Source organism: Muscardinus avellanarius, assembly GCF_963383645.1.
Source record: "Muscardinus avellanarius genome assembly, chromosome: 19".
Classification (NCBI taxonomy): Eukaryota; Metazoa; Chordata; class Mammalia; order Rodentia; family Gliridae; genus Muscardinus; species Muscardinus avellanarius.
The window spans coordinates 36835058-36849118 of NC_137805.1; the positions used below are offsets into that span (position 1 = coordinate 36835058).

At 38.8% G+C, this 14061-nt stretch overlaps 1 protein-coding gene across 8 annotated transcripts in view; it reads left to right on the forward strand.

Annotated features, from left to right (window-relative positions):
- Positions 1–14061, forward strand: part of PTPRT (protein tyrosine phosphatase receptor type T) — a gene marked incomplete at both ends in the record, with an annotated part of 1183313 nt that overhangs the window by 748817 nt on the left and 420435 nt on the right. The gene's annotated exons all lie outside the window — the stretch shown is intronic.

Sequence of the window (14061 nt, forward strand, 5' to 3'; positions counted from 1 at the left end):
CATTTCTCTATGTTTCTCACTAAATAAACTCCATCTGTAGCTTAAGATAGAGACCTGGAAGTCAGCTGGGGAGCCTGTTTCTTCCACCCACATCCTCTCCACCCCACATGGTTCTAATGAGTCTGGTTCCTGAAACTTATTGAGACCCCGTAAATATGGAGCCTCTTGTGTTCCTCGGACACTTAATCTCCTGACTCTTTGTCCTTATCCACACTATTTCTTCTGCTGGGACTGACCTCTCCCTTCATGTTGGTAGGGCACACTCTATTACTATTTCAAATTCTACTTCCTCTAAGAAGCTTTCTTTGCTCCAAACACCTTAGGTTTTTCTTCCCAGGCTCCCACTGCAATTTGCATGTAATTCCCCTACCCAAGAATTTGTCTTATTGACAGGATCTTATCTAAGAAATAGTTTTCTGTGGCTATATATCAGTTATTCTGTCCAGCCAGGCTGCCTCTGGCATTCCTTGTGGGATGTTTTGTAGTTCTCCTTGTGGGATGTTATGTAGTTCTCCAGAATTGGACTCTAAGATGCAGGTTGTGTGCAAGTGGTTATTAAGGGAGTTTCACAGGGGAGGCTGGAGAGGAACTGGGGGGGGGATCAAGACAAGGAGGAGAAGGAAGTCATGGGACAGCTTCTGGCCAAGTCCAGCAAAAGGTGCCTGCAGGGGAGCTCTGCCTGGTGGGTTGTGTCTGGCAGATGCTCCAAGTCAGGGAATGGGGCTGGAGCTTTCTCTCTACATGGCTCCATTGCTGAAAAGAAATGTGCAGTCCCTTCTTCCAGCAGGTAGAGTAATACATTTAACTATAGTACCTAACTTGTAGGTTATTGTACACATTTAAGAGCATGATAAAAGCTAGGCATGATGGTGCATGCTTGTAATCCTAGTACTTGGGAAGCTGAGACAGGAGGATCACAGGTTCATGGCCAGCCTCAGCAATGTAGTGAGAATATCATCAATGTAGCAAGACCCTGTTTCAAAGTAAAAATCTAAAAAGAGGGCTGGGGGTGTAGCTTGGAGGTAGAATAACTCTGGGCTCAACTCCCAGCATCAATCAATCAATCAGTGCATGGTATATAAAGAAATTAAGACCAATATTCCAAAATTTGCAAGTTTTTAATAAATGTAGCTATTACATTTGCACTAAGTCACAGGAACAACAACAAAAACAAACAAACAAACAAACAAACCAAAAACAAATGCTTGACCAAGGGAGCCTGTAGCACAAGCAACTCAGAAACTACCTGGCTCCTCTAAGAAACCTCTCTAGGATCAAGACATGTACTCTAACTGGTTGTAGAAAATATGATATAAAATCTTAAGGAGTAGCAGTGTGTTCAGGCCTATATTCAGAACCAGAATGAGGGTGGGTTAGTGACTGGTGTTAGAGGGAATCCCCAGGTGTTAGAGAGGAGTCAGTTTGACAGTCACCAAGGGTTTGGCCAAGAAGCAGCAGTTCAGTGCATCTTCCCAGGTGTCCTGCCTGCCTTGGACTCCTCCTTGAGGATGAACTCCACATGCACCAACAACTGACAAATCCCAGCTCTATGGAATGCCTTAACCTCTCCCTTGCTTATTCTTGTCACTTAGAGAAAAATAAACAAGTAAATAAACAAGCCACACAGCCTTCATCCAAACAACACGACTGCAGCAATGTTTAGGAATTAAGTTTATATTGCACAGCATCAATCAAACATCAATTCCTGCTCTAGAATACGTGTGGACATGATCAGATTTAAGACACCAGCATACAAAATGCCAGTCCTCTGATCTGTAGCTCTTCTGAAATGATAGCTCGGAAGCCATGGGAGGTCTCAGCCAAGTATGAATGCCCTCTGCGTGCCACCATTAGCTCCGTTCTTCCTAAAGAGGGAGGAGGTGTAGTTTCCATTTGCTGGGGTCTTCATTCACCTTCAGGAGGACCTGAGATAAAGCATGGTCCTAGTTGATTAACTGGAGCTCCCCCTAAGGAGCCAGAGGGCAGCCTCTTAGATGGAGCTACCTGGCTCCAAGCTGCTTTAACCCATGCTCCAAAATTGTCTTCTGGGGAATCTGTAGAATTTGTCATTTCAACACCCCAGAGCCCTGGAGGGCCTGTAAAGTCCTATGCTGCTAGAGAGGGATGCTTGTGGCCCCTGAGCCCTGAGGCCTCATCTGGGAAGCAGCTGTTGACAAAAGACTAAACTGATTCTTATTTTTCTCTTATTCACAATGTCTCAGAAAAAAAAAAAAAAAAACATAGCCCTTGTATTTCATGGTTACTCTTCCACTTTTAACCAGAGTACTACCACGACTGTGAGATGGAATATATGAAGGTTTGAAAGATGAAAGCCATGTTGAAGGCTGTCTTCATTCATCCACTTGGTAGTTCCTGTTTATTGAGCACTTACAATGTGTTAGGCAAGGTTAGGTTCGTTATATATAATGATGCCTGTAATTCTTCTGCCAAAGATGAATCAAATTCTGCCAAAATGAGTCAAGTTCTGCCAAAATAAGCCAAAGCTTATTTTGTTAGTACAAACTTGGCATGGTGATGCAAACCTGTAATTCCAGCATGTGGGAGGCTGAGATAGGAAGGTCAGAGTTTCAAGACCAGCCTCAGCAACTTAGCAAGACTTTCAGCAATCTGGAAAGACCCTGTTTCAAACAATAAAATAAAGTAAAATACAAGGGCTGGGGTATAGCTCAGAGTTAGAATGCCTTTGAGTTCAAACCCCAGTGCCACAGAAAGAGGAAGGAAAGGAAGGAAGGAAGGAAGGAAGGAAGGAAGGAAGGAAGGAAGGAAGGAAGGAAGGAAGATTAATACAAAAAAGACTTATTAGGCCTTTTACCCAGATTCAGTATTTGTTAAACACTTTGCTAGGTTTACTTTTTATATATGTTATAGGTATATATTATATTGAAATGCATGTATATTAAATAAATAATTTTAGATTTTTAAAAATAAATTGTAGAGATAATGAATCAACCCCTTAACTCTTTAGTGTACACAAATTAAAAATAAGGATATTTTCATATATATCCACAATATCATATGACATCTAAGAAACTTAGCATTAATTTAAAAATAATATACAGTCTATGTTCCTAATTCTAATAATATTTAAACCCTATTCTAAATGACATAACCAGAGTAAAAGACATTTTGGCAAAAATATGACATGGGTAATGGTGTCTGTTTCTCACTGTATCATGTCAAGAAATGCATGAGGTCAGGCAACCCCTCTATCGGTGATGTTGCATGTGGTCACTTAATTAAGATGGGGACCACCCAGTACCCTCACTGCAACTGCAATACTTTTTCATTCTTATAAAGTTTCTTTGCTGTAATATCTTGAGATAGTATTAGTATCCTATTCCCCCTAAAGTTTTCCCTAGTAGTATTAGTATTCTTTGATAATCCTCACCTAAATCATTTATTACATTGGTGCTTATTAAAGGATGACTTAAAGTCTAACATCACCTCTATGCTTACTAATTATCATTCTTTATAGAAAAGTTTTTCTCTCATTTTCCTCCCTCTGTTTACCATTTATATTGATTCATATATTTTTATTCGATACATGGATATCCACCACTATGCTTATATTCTTTTTCATGTTCAAGTCGTCATGACGATGACTAGCTGATGTCCCTTCAAGTTGGCTCCCAAATCCTTTTGGCATGTCCTCCTTAGTTTTTCTTGCTTTTGGCATAACACCATTCTCTTGATTATCCATGTAACACCCTTGTCCCAGACCTGAAGTCAACCACTTATTCAAGGATTTCTGATTGTTTGCCATACTATTTTTGCCCAAAGATACTCATTCACTTTTCATGTGCTCAGTGGAGAGATACTCCCTCCAGGTGGAGTGAATGAAGGAATAAAATTTATCTATTTTAACTTATGATCTCATCCTGATTCAAATCCAATACCCCAGGATTCTTCTGTGCAATCTACACATACATCTCCCTTCTCTCACAGCGAGGACCCCGATTCTCAACACCCACCCACTATTCATTTACTCAGTCTAGTAATACATATAAAATAGTTTAAAAATATATCACCATTCCTACCAACGAACAAAACTACGAAGTTAGGTTAAAGATTTCAGCGTCTCTCTTCCTTGGCCATATCCCACTGAGAATATCCAGTCAAAATATTGTGTTCAAATGTTGGGCTTTAAAAAAAAGTTGATTTTTTTTCTGTATAAGTATAGTATTAGGTACCTAACTTTGTTTTCCCCCACTCTCTGTCCCTTTAAATATTTTATTTTTTTAAAGATTTCATTTTAAAAATGCAAAACAGCTACCTCTTCCAATAGTCAGCTCTATAAAAATGTAGGGAAATGTAGGCTGAAAAATGTTGCGACCATCCTTATCATTTTTGAACTATTCCAACCCACATTTAAAAGCTAGCTATTTTCATTCATTTCTGGTTTATCTTTCCAATAGTTCATTTTGAAAAAAAGATAGTTTCCTTCTTCCTATTTCTATACAAAAGATAGCATAATAGATATATTTAGAATATTGTGTTTCATGTAACATATCCCAGAACTCGCTCGGTATCAGTTTGTACAAGATGGTATTATTCCTTTCGTAGCCCTATGGTACTTCATTATTGTGTGGATGGATATATCTACGTCTCCAGTGGACAGTTGTTTCTATTTTTGTCATCAGAATACCATAGCAAGTACCCTTGTTTATATGTTGTTTGGTACATGTGGAGATTTATCCCAAACAGGGGCATGTTAAGATTAAAGGGTAAATCCACATGAAGTTAGATACTCTTTCAAAATATGTGTATTATTTTTCATTTTCACCTGCATTGTGGATTCATATCACCTTAACATTAAATGTGAAAGAGCAAGCAGTATTATTTTCCCTATCGTACAATAAGGAAATTTAGGCTTCTATGTAATTTGAATAACAGATAAAATTATAATTGATAATAATAAATACTAGTATATGGTATATTGGTATCCCTGGTATTTAATGTACCTAATCACATATAATAGATATTTTATCTGATATTTTAAATTCAGTTTATACTCAAGTGTTTAATTGTAAGGAAGGTTTTTTTTTTCAGAAATAAAAACCTTTATTTTATGTACATTTCTATTGGGCCTAATTATCTGTTTTCTCAGGTTGTAGAAAGCTAAAAGAAGGCTGAATGTTGCTAGAGTTAGGTACCTCTATAGTAACAAGATGTGGCCTGTAAAAAAATGCAAGGGGGAAAGTCAGAGACAAAGCATGAGAGGAAATAATAATGCAATAAGTAATGCAGCTCAGATTTATATAGTGTAAGGGTAAAAAGCTAAATATACTTTAGTAGGTCTTGAAAGCACAATTTCATTAGATGTCAGTATTTTACATATGATTATAGAGATGGCCTTGAGACACTGTGAAAGCTAAAAAGGAATGCAATTAATGTTTTCCATATATGCACTGTGACCTAGGCATTGTGCCGGTACTCTCTGTTCTTACAGTCAGTAGCCAAATGCTGTGGTTCAGATGTTATTGCTATAGTTGTGCAGAAGAGGAACTAACAAATCCCACAATTATACCTGGGAGGCCTTCCCTGACCACCTATTTTTTAATACTGTGCCTGTCTTAAGCCTTCCTAACACTCTGCTCTACTTTATTATTTTTTTTTTTCCCCACAGCACACGGCACATTTACTTCATTAGTTTGTTTGTCCCTCTTTCAGGAATTTAGGATTCATGAGAACAAAAACTTTGTTCAGTGATATAGTATGTGGTAACTCTTTGTTGAATGAATGAATATCTGAATATCTAACATCAAAGTCTATACCCCTTTCATGATACCAGTGTCCCATGTATGGATACTGTTTAATAAATTGGGATGGGTATGATGTCTTTTAAGTTATATTCAATCTGATTCATACTAGCTTGCTAAAACTTATCATTAGCATATTCCCTACCTCTAAGTTCACTAACACATTCATTGCTTCAGATCAACAGCAGTAGAAATGTTTACACCATAGGAAATGGCAAGCAATTTAGCGTGATTTTTCCCTAGTGAGCTGGTGGTGAAACATTTGCTAGTACTATACTGTGTTCTTTTAGTTAAAAGGCTCTATTTTTGTGTCTGAAGTTTTGAAGATACATCTGAATGAAATAGTTTTCTTTCAATGAGACTAGAAATATTAGATTGAAATTATCTAAATTTCTCTGACTCTCCTCCGTAAGATTCACTTATATAGTTGAATGGCTCTTGAACTATTTTCAAATTATTTTTCTTAGCCTATTAGGTCCAAAATGTTCAATTCTGCAAGTATTCCAATGAAATAAACACAGATGCATAAAAGTAGGTTGAGAATAATACTCTAGAGCCTATAGTCAAAGTTACCACAAATGCTATTTTTGTTGCTCAATTTAAGTTTCTATAGGTTTTCCATACCTGGGATGATGGAGCAAAATGGGTCAAATGGGAAGAGAAAAAAGTGAGGGTAATACATAGGAAGCAGGTCCCAGGGGGGTTAAAGTTTTGGACCTTCAGAAAAATGGATGACCAGTCAGCCAACCAATATATATATATAACCTAAAATGAATGGGGCAAAAATTACCTAGGCAATTAAAGTAGAATAGGAAATACCAGTTGATTTGTACAAGGCTCTGTTCTTTGTATAATGTCCCTTACTACTTCCCATACTCCCCTGTTCACAGTCCTGAAATGGAGAACACAGGATAGGAAAGGCAGGGACATGAGGGGAGAGGAAGGGAGAGGAAAAAAGAAGAGGAGAAAGGAGGGGGAAAAACTTCCCTTGATCACATTCTGTCCTCCTTTATATTGAAATGAAAATTTCCCTTAAATTACCACCTGACTTTAAGGCACAAGAAAACATCTGGTTTAATTACAGTGAATTTACATGAACCCACTGACAAGAAGCACGGTTAAAATTAACGATTTCAGTGTGCTTTTTTTTTTTCAAAGAGAATGAAATTATAAAGTAATTAACCTTTGTTGTAGAACTCTGTCAAAAGGATGGAAAGTTCCATGCTGTTAGATAGAAGAAGAAATGAAATTGTGGAAAGGGAAAATGTGGGTTCATTAAGGAATTATAAAGAAAAACAAGAATGAAGAAGAGGCACAGAATTAAAAGATAAGACTAAAAAGACTCTTACACTATGAAATCTTTTCACAATAAAAGAAAGAGAGAGAACCAGTTCAATCAAAGGAGAGTTAGTGGATTTCTTTGAAAAGAACATCTAGACCCATGGAGTGGTAATGAGGTAGGGAGGGAGAGCCTACGTTTTGGACTAAGACATCCAGACACTAATGATAATAGATGCTAGAACTGGCTCTCACCCTCTGCATCCAGGTAGGTGGTGAAAGAAAATAACAATCAGAAATACTTGGAAATAGAAGAATCTGAGTTGTATCCAAGCTTTATTCTTTAAGTAGTTAGGCCACTTTTGTTAAGTTATCTGCATTCTGTACACTTTAGTGTTCCCATCTGTAAAGTGGATGATAATACTTTCAGCCTCTTCCAGGTGTGCAACAAGGAATTCTACAGGTACTTAACTCCTTCTCTGCTAAGTCCATATCCAACAGTATACATGGTGGAGAGCTCTTTGAGGGTATAAACTAGGACAGACTAAAGTTTCTGTTTACCATGGTCAAAGGACCATGGGTCTAGACCTCTGTAATATGAATTATAAACAGTTCATTCTGATCACATCTCTTTTTCAGTCCCTCAATTTCTTGAAGTCCAAAAATTCAACCAGCTGGGACCTGCTTCCTATGCAGCACCCTCACTCCTTTCTATGCCCATCTTAAATTTCTCAGCTCCCCGGGCGTGGTTGCAATCCCAGTATTTGGGAGGGTAAGACTGGAGGACTGCAGGTTTGAGGCCAGCTTCAGCAATTTAGCAAAGCCCTCAGTAACTTAGTGAGATCCTGTTCCAAAATAAAAATGTAGATCAGAGTTAGAGTGCCCCTGAATTCAATCTTCAATACCACAAGAAAAAAAAATTCATCCTCAGCCAATTAATTCAGTTACCCCTTTGCATGCCTTCAATATCTCAGTCACAATTGCATTTCCATATACTCACAAGCCTGGTTCCATCTGGTTCTCCACTTAAGTTGGGCCCTTCTTTTGTGGCTAACTACACACTACCATTCAAATCACTTCCACTGGAGCCAAAAGCACTACTGGAACAGGCTTCAGCACAGTTTCTCTGGTCTATTCATCTATTCATTCTCCTCTATACTGTTCTTTCCCTTCAGACACGTGGCACCTCGCTCTGTCCTTACGCTCATTTGATGACCCTCTTACCTATATTACTGAGAAAACTGAAGCCACTCAAACTTTCTCAGCTTTTCATTACCAACATCCTGACCACATATTTGATCTTTGCTCCTGTTTCTAGGTCTGAACTCATTGTTTTCTAAATAAAGATTAATGTCTCCTCTAATGTACCAAATCCTATTTCTATTTCCCACTCAAAATCATTATTCAAGCAATTGTCTGCTCCTATCTCATGTCAAACTTTTCCTCTATATCTGATCATATTTATCACTTTACACACAAACTGTATCTCTTCATCTTTAAAAATACAAAGCTTAAGAAACTGTTTGAGACCTTATACCCCAATAAAGTGGAAAACATAGAAGAAATGAACAGATTTTTATTCATAGACAACCCACCTGAATTGAACCAAGAGGATATATAGAACCTAAACCAACTACTAGCAAGCAAGTAGAAAGAACAAGAAAAAGCCTTTCTTCAAAGAAAATTTCAGATCCAGATGGATTCTCAGCCGAATTCTACAGAACCTTTATAAAAGAAATAAACCAAATGCTTCACAAATTATTTTGCAAAATGTAGATGGAATTCTTCCAAACTTCTTCCGTAAAGCCAGTATCACCTTAATGCCAAAACTGATAACTATAACTCAAGAAAAGAAAATTACAGACCAATTTCACTGATGAACATACATGCAAAAATTCTAAACAAAAAACTAGTGATACAAAGTCAAAATAATATCAAGAAAATTGTAGACCATGACCAAGTTGATTTTATTCCAGGGATTCAAGGCTGACATACACAAATTAATACTTGTAATTCACCACATAAATATAACTGAGTACAAAAATCACAGGGTCATTAAAATAGATGCCGAAAAAGCATTTAACAAAATGAAACATCCACTAATGCTAAAAACCCTGCAGAAAATCAGAATAGAGGAAACTTACCTCAATATCATAAAGACAGTGGACAATAGACTCAAAGCCAGCATCATATTAAATGGAGAAAAATTGCAGCAATTCCCTTTAAAATCAAGAACAAGACAAGGATACCTGCTATACCACTCCTTTTCCATATAATACTCAAGATTCTTGCCAGAGTGATAAGGCAAGAGAAAGAAATTAAAGGAATACAAATAGAAAAGAAAAACCGAAATTATCTCTATTTGCATATGACATGATAATATACTTAGAAGACCCAAAATCAACAAAACTTTCTAAGAGATGACTAACAAATTCAGCCAAGTAATGTCATATAAAATCAATCTAAAATTTCAGTATCTTAAAAAAAATTTTTATTGGTGCATTGTAGTCATACATCTTAATGGGATAAAAAGTGGTGGAGACTTACATGCAAACCTCACCCAATTAGCCCTTACCCATTCCCCACCCCATTCCCTCCCCATCCCTCCTTCTCATGCTTGGCTTAGTCATTGACTTTGATATGTTTGTTTAAGTACATCATGTGCTTTAGAGAGGTTCCCTCGTTCCCCCCTCCTATCCCCTCAGTCAGGTCACATTAATTGCTCCTCTATAGAATATTCTTCATCTAGAGTTCCTTTTGTTACCCATTTCTCCCTAGGTTTCGCATATTAGGGAAAGCATCAGATTTCTTATTTTTTGTGACTGACTGACTAATCTCATGCCTCCATTTCTATCCATTTCCCTTTGGATGATGTAATTGTGTTTTTCTTTATGGCTAAGTAAAATTCCATTGTGTACATATCCCACAGTTTTGTAATCTATTCATCTGTTGATGGACATCTTGGCTGGTTCTATAGTTTGCCTATGGTAAATTGTACATCTATGAACATAGATAAGCATGCATTAGTTTGGTAGTTTGGTTTCCTTTCTTTGGTGTAGATATCCAGAAGTGGTATTGCTCGATCAAATGGTATGTTTATTACCATTCTTCTGAGGATTCTCCATAGAGTTTCCCAAAGTCTTTGTACTAATTTGCAATCCCACGAACAATGTTTTAGAATTCCCACTTCTCCACAACTTTGTCAGCATTTGTTGTTGTTTGTGTTTTGAATGATTGTCATTCTAGTTGGAGTTAGGTGAAATCTCAGGGTAGTTTTGATTTGCATCTCTCTGATTGCCAGTGATGTTGAACATTTTCTAATGCATTTATTGGCCATTTGAATTTCTTCTTTCATGAAGTGTCTATTTAATTCACTTGCCCATTTTTTATTGGGTTATTTGTTTTCTTAGTGCAGAGTTTCTTGAATTATCTGTATATTCTAGATATTAGTCCTCTATCTAGGTGGCAAATTTTTTCTCTCATTCTGTTGACTCTCGATTGAGGTTCTTGACAGTTTCCTTGCTGTGCAGAAGCTCTTCAGTTTCATGCAATCCCATGTATTGATTTGACTTTTATTTTCTTGTGCCTTTGGGGTCTTGTTGAGAAAGTTTTTTTTATCTGTGCCTCAGAAAACTGGAAATGGATCCACCATATGATTCAGCTATACCACTCCTGGGAATCTTTCCACAGGAACTGAAATTAGAATGTTATAATAATACATGCATATGTATTTTTATAAAAGCACAATCAAAGTAATCAAATTAAAGAAACAATCTAGGTGTCCATCGACAGATGAATGGATTACAAAATTATGGAATGCACACACAATGGAATCCTACTCAGCAATAAAAAAGAACAAAATTGTGACATTTTCAGGAAAATGGATGGACCTGGAAAACATGTTAAGTGAGATTAGCCAGTCACAAAAAGTGAAGGGTCAGATGTTTTCTCTCATATGTGGAAGCTAGGGAGAAATTGGGATACAAGAAGGACTTTTGATAGTGGAAGATAAAACCCCAGTGGAAGACAAACCCCAGGTGGTCTAGGGGAAAGGGAAAGGAGGGAGAAATAGTGAAGGAAATACTTCCATGTGAGCATGCCAATCCAATTTCAATAGGGATGGGGAAAGGGGGAGGGTTGGGAGCTGGGCGAATCCCTCCAAGTGCTGTGTGTATATATGTCACTATCTCTATAAATTACATTGTCTTGAAAGACTGTAATGTATCATAAAATTATTTTAAAGAAATTAAGAATCCCAGAGAGTTGAGGTGTGAAGCCAGGTGTGGGGCTTGACAAACATGGGACTTCTGCAGGAATATCAGGTGTGAAGCTAGGCCATTATGATTAAAAAGTTTAGGCCAGACCTATTGAGAACCCAAGTAAAAGGAAAAAAAAAAAAAGGAGAAAAATCCCCAAGGAATTCTCATCTTTTGTCAAACTTAGCACCTACCAATGAAATAGCAAGAACATGAAAATTCAAAGAAATGAAACTAGCCATCCCATAACCCCATTTCCATGATATGCCCCTGGCATGCCCCTCTCTGGGTCCCCTATAATAAAGAATGCAAAGATCCCAAAGGTTTCTCACACTCTTAAGGTGGTCTGCATTCTCCCTTGAAAGTGTATCCCCACTTTTACTAAATAAAATCTCTATCTTTGATTTGGAAAAAAAAATTGTAAAGGGCTGGTAGTATAGCTTGGAGGTAAAATGCTCTCCTGGGTTCAATTCTCAGTAACACACACACACACACACACACACACACACACACACACATGCCACAAGACAATGGTATCACTACCAGTCTAATTCACATTTATGGAGAGTGGGGTGAGACAGGTGGCGGAAATGGGGTAAAATAAGCTCTGTATGCATGTATATTTGTATCAAACTGTAATGTATGATTATAATGCAACCATAAAAGTGTGTATATATATATATATATGTATGTATGTATTTTTTTTTGTGGTACTGGGGTTCCTGGAAGCCCTTTTACCTCCGGGATACACTCCCCCGGGCTACACTCCCAGATCTATTTTTTAGCTTTTTTATGTGGAAACAGGGTCTCTTAAGCCAGCGAGGCTGACTCCGAACCAGCCCGATCCTCCTGTCTCCGCCTCCCAAGCGCGGGGATTACAAGCGTGCGCCACCACGCCCGGCCTAAAAGTATATTTTAAAAAGAAAAAAAGATAAGAACTCCCAGCCCTACATGATCTCTAGCTACTGCCCCATCCACTCTTTTCTACATACCCATTACCCCAACTATTTTAGAGTACCAACAACCAAAATAGCTAAGAACCCTATAGTTCTGCCAAGACACTCTTTTGAGGTTTTTGTGATCTTACCAAGTTCAGTGATCACTACTCAGAGATTTCAGACTTCCTGTTTAACCAACTGACAAAATTTGGCATCAGTGGATATTAAATCCTCCTTGAAACACTTTTATTTTCACTTGGCTTCCCAGGCACCACATATTTCTTTATTTCCTCCGCCCTCAGTGATTCCTCCTCTTTGGACTTTTGCTTACTTCTTGAACATCTTAGTGTCTCTTAAGATTCTTTTCCTCGTATCCATACCCAAGGTGGTCAGGTCTTAAAAGGGAGTCTCCACAGACCAACCCAACTACTCAACTCTGACATTGTAACAGGAAAATAGCTAGAAACAATACATAAATGAATGGATGTGCAACATTCTCATAACATTCTACTTACAAAATTGAGCAGCTGTTGGATTTGCCCTGAGGGCCACCGTTTGCTGGCCCTGACTCTACATTTATTTCCCTTATTATTTCCTCCCCTCTCTTGGCTTGACTATCTATCCATATGCTGATAATTTCTCCAAGCGATATCTCCAGGCCAGACCTCTCCCCAGCCCTCTGTGGTTATGTATCCAAGTGTCTGCTCAGCCCCCACCTGGATTACAGGTTGGTATCTGGAATTAAACCCCTCTAAAAGCTGCTGAGCTGTCAAGCATCCCTCAGCTATCACCAGACCCCTTTCCCTGTTGTCTTCTCTGTCTCAGTTCATAGCAACTCCAAGCCCAAAACCCACACCCCTCACTTTTCTCAGACCTGAAGCCCTGGATTGAAGAACTCCAGGAGCCCCTTTCATGTTGTTACCACTGTGATGAATGTTTCTGACTTTGTGCAAAGCAGCAGCTGTGTTTACCCTCCACATCCAGTCCACCCATCTATTCTCTCGGCTTGTTCTTCGACACCAAGGCTCAGAGTCATTGGGCCGCATTGCTCAGACCCTCTGCTGCTGGCTCATTGGTCTGAGCCGCAGTGGCCTTCAATGTGGATGATGGCAGCAGCCTCCCGAATGGTCCTTCAGCTTCAGCCTTGGCCTCTGCCTCCTTCTCTCTACACTGCAGCCAGAAAGATCTTGATAAGCACATGGCAAATCACACCAGCCCTCTGCTTCCCCCCCTTGCAGTACTTTCTCACGACCCTGAGGTTAAGAAACCCACCTACCCGTGCACTGACCGTTTCCTCGGAGTCCAGTGGCCTCCGGCCCGGCAGGCAGGGCTGGCCCTTTCACCTCCACCAGGTCTTCATTCCAGCGTCACTTTTCAGAGACTCTTCTCGAGCACTTCATTAAGACTGGGAAGCCTCTCGCGCCACACTTGGTCTCTCTCCCCTGCTTCCTGTGTCCCTTTAGCATCTATCACCCAGCTTACGGCATTCTTCAGTGTGCATTTTATTATCTGTGTTCTCTCACTAGAACACACTCCATGGAGACAGGATTTTTTTTTCTTTCTATTTTGTTTATTGCTACATCCCAAGCACTTAGAACAGTGCCAGGTAGATAATATGCACACATAAATATGTTATTGAATCAGTGAATCCCAAGTCCTTGGAGACAAAGTAAGTTTTACAGTCATTGACTATAGCTGGAAATCAGAAGAGCCAAGCATGGTGGTGCACGCCTGTGATCCCAGTACTTGGGAGGCTGAGACAGGAGGGTAGCAGGCTTCAGGCCAGCCTTAGCAACTTAGTGAGGCCCT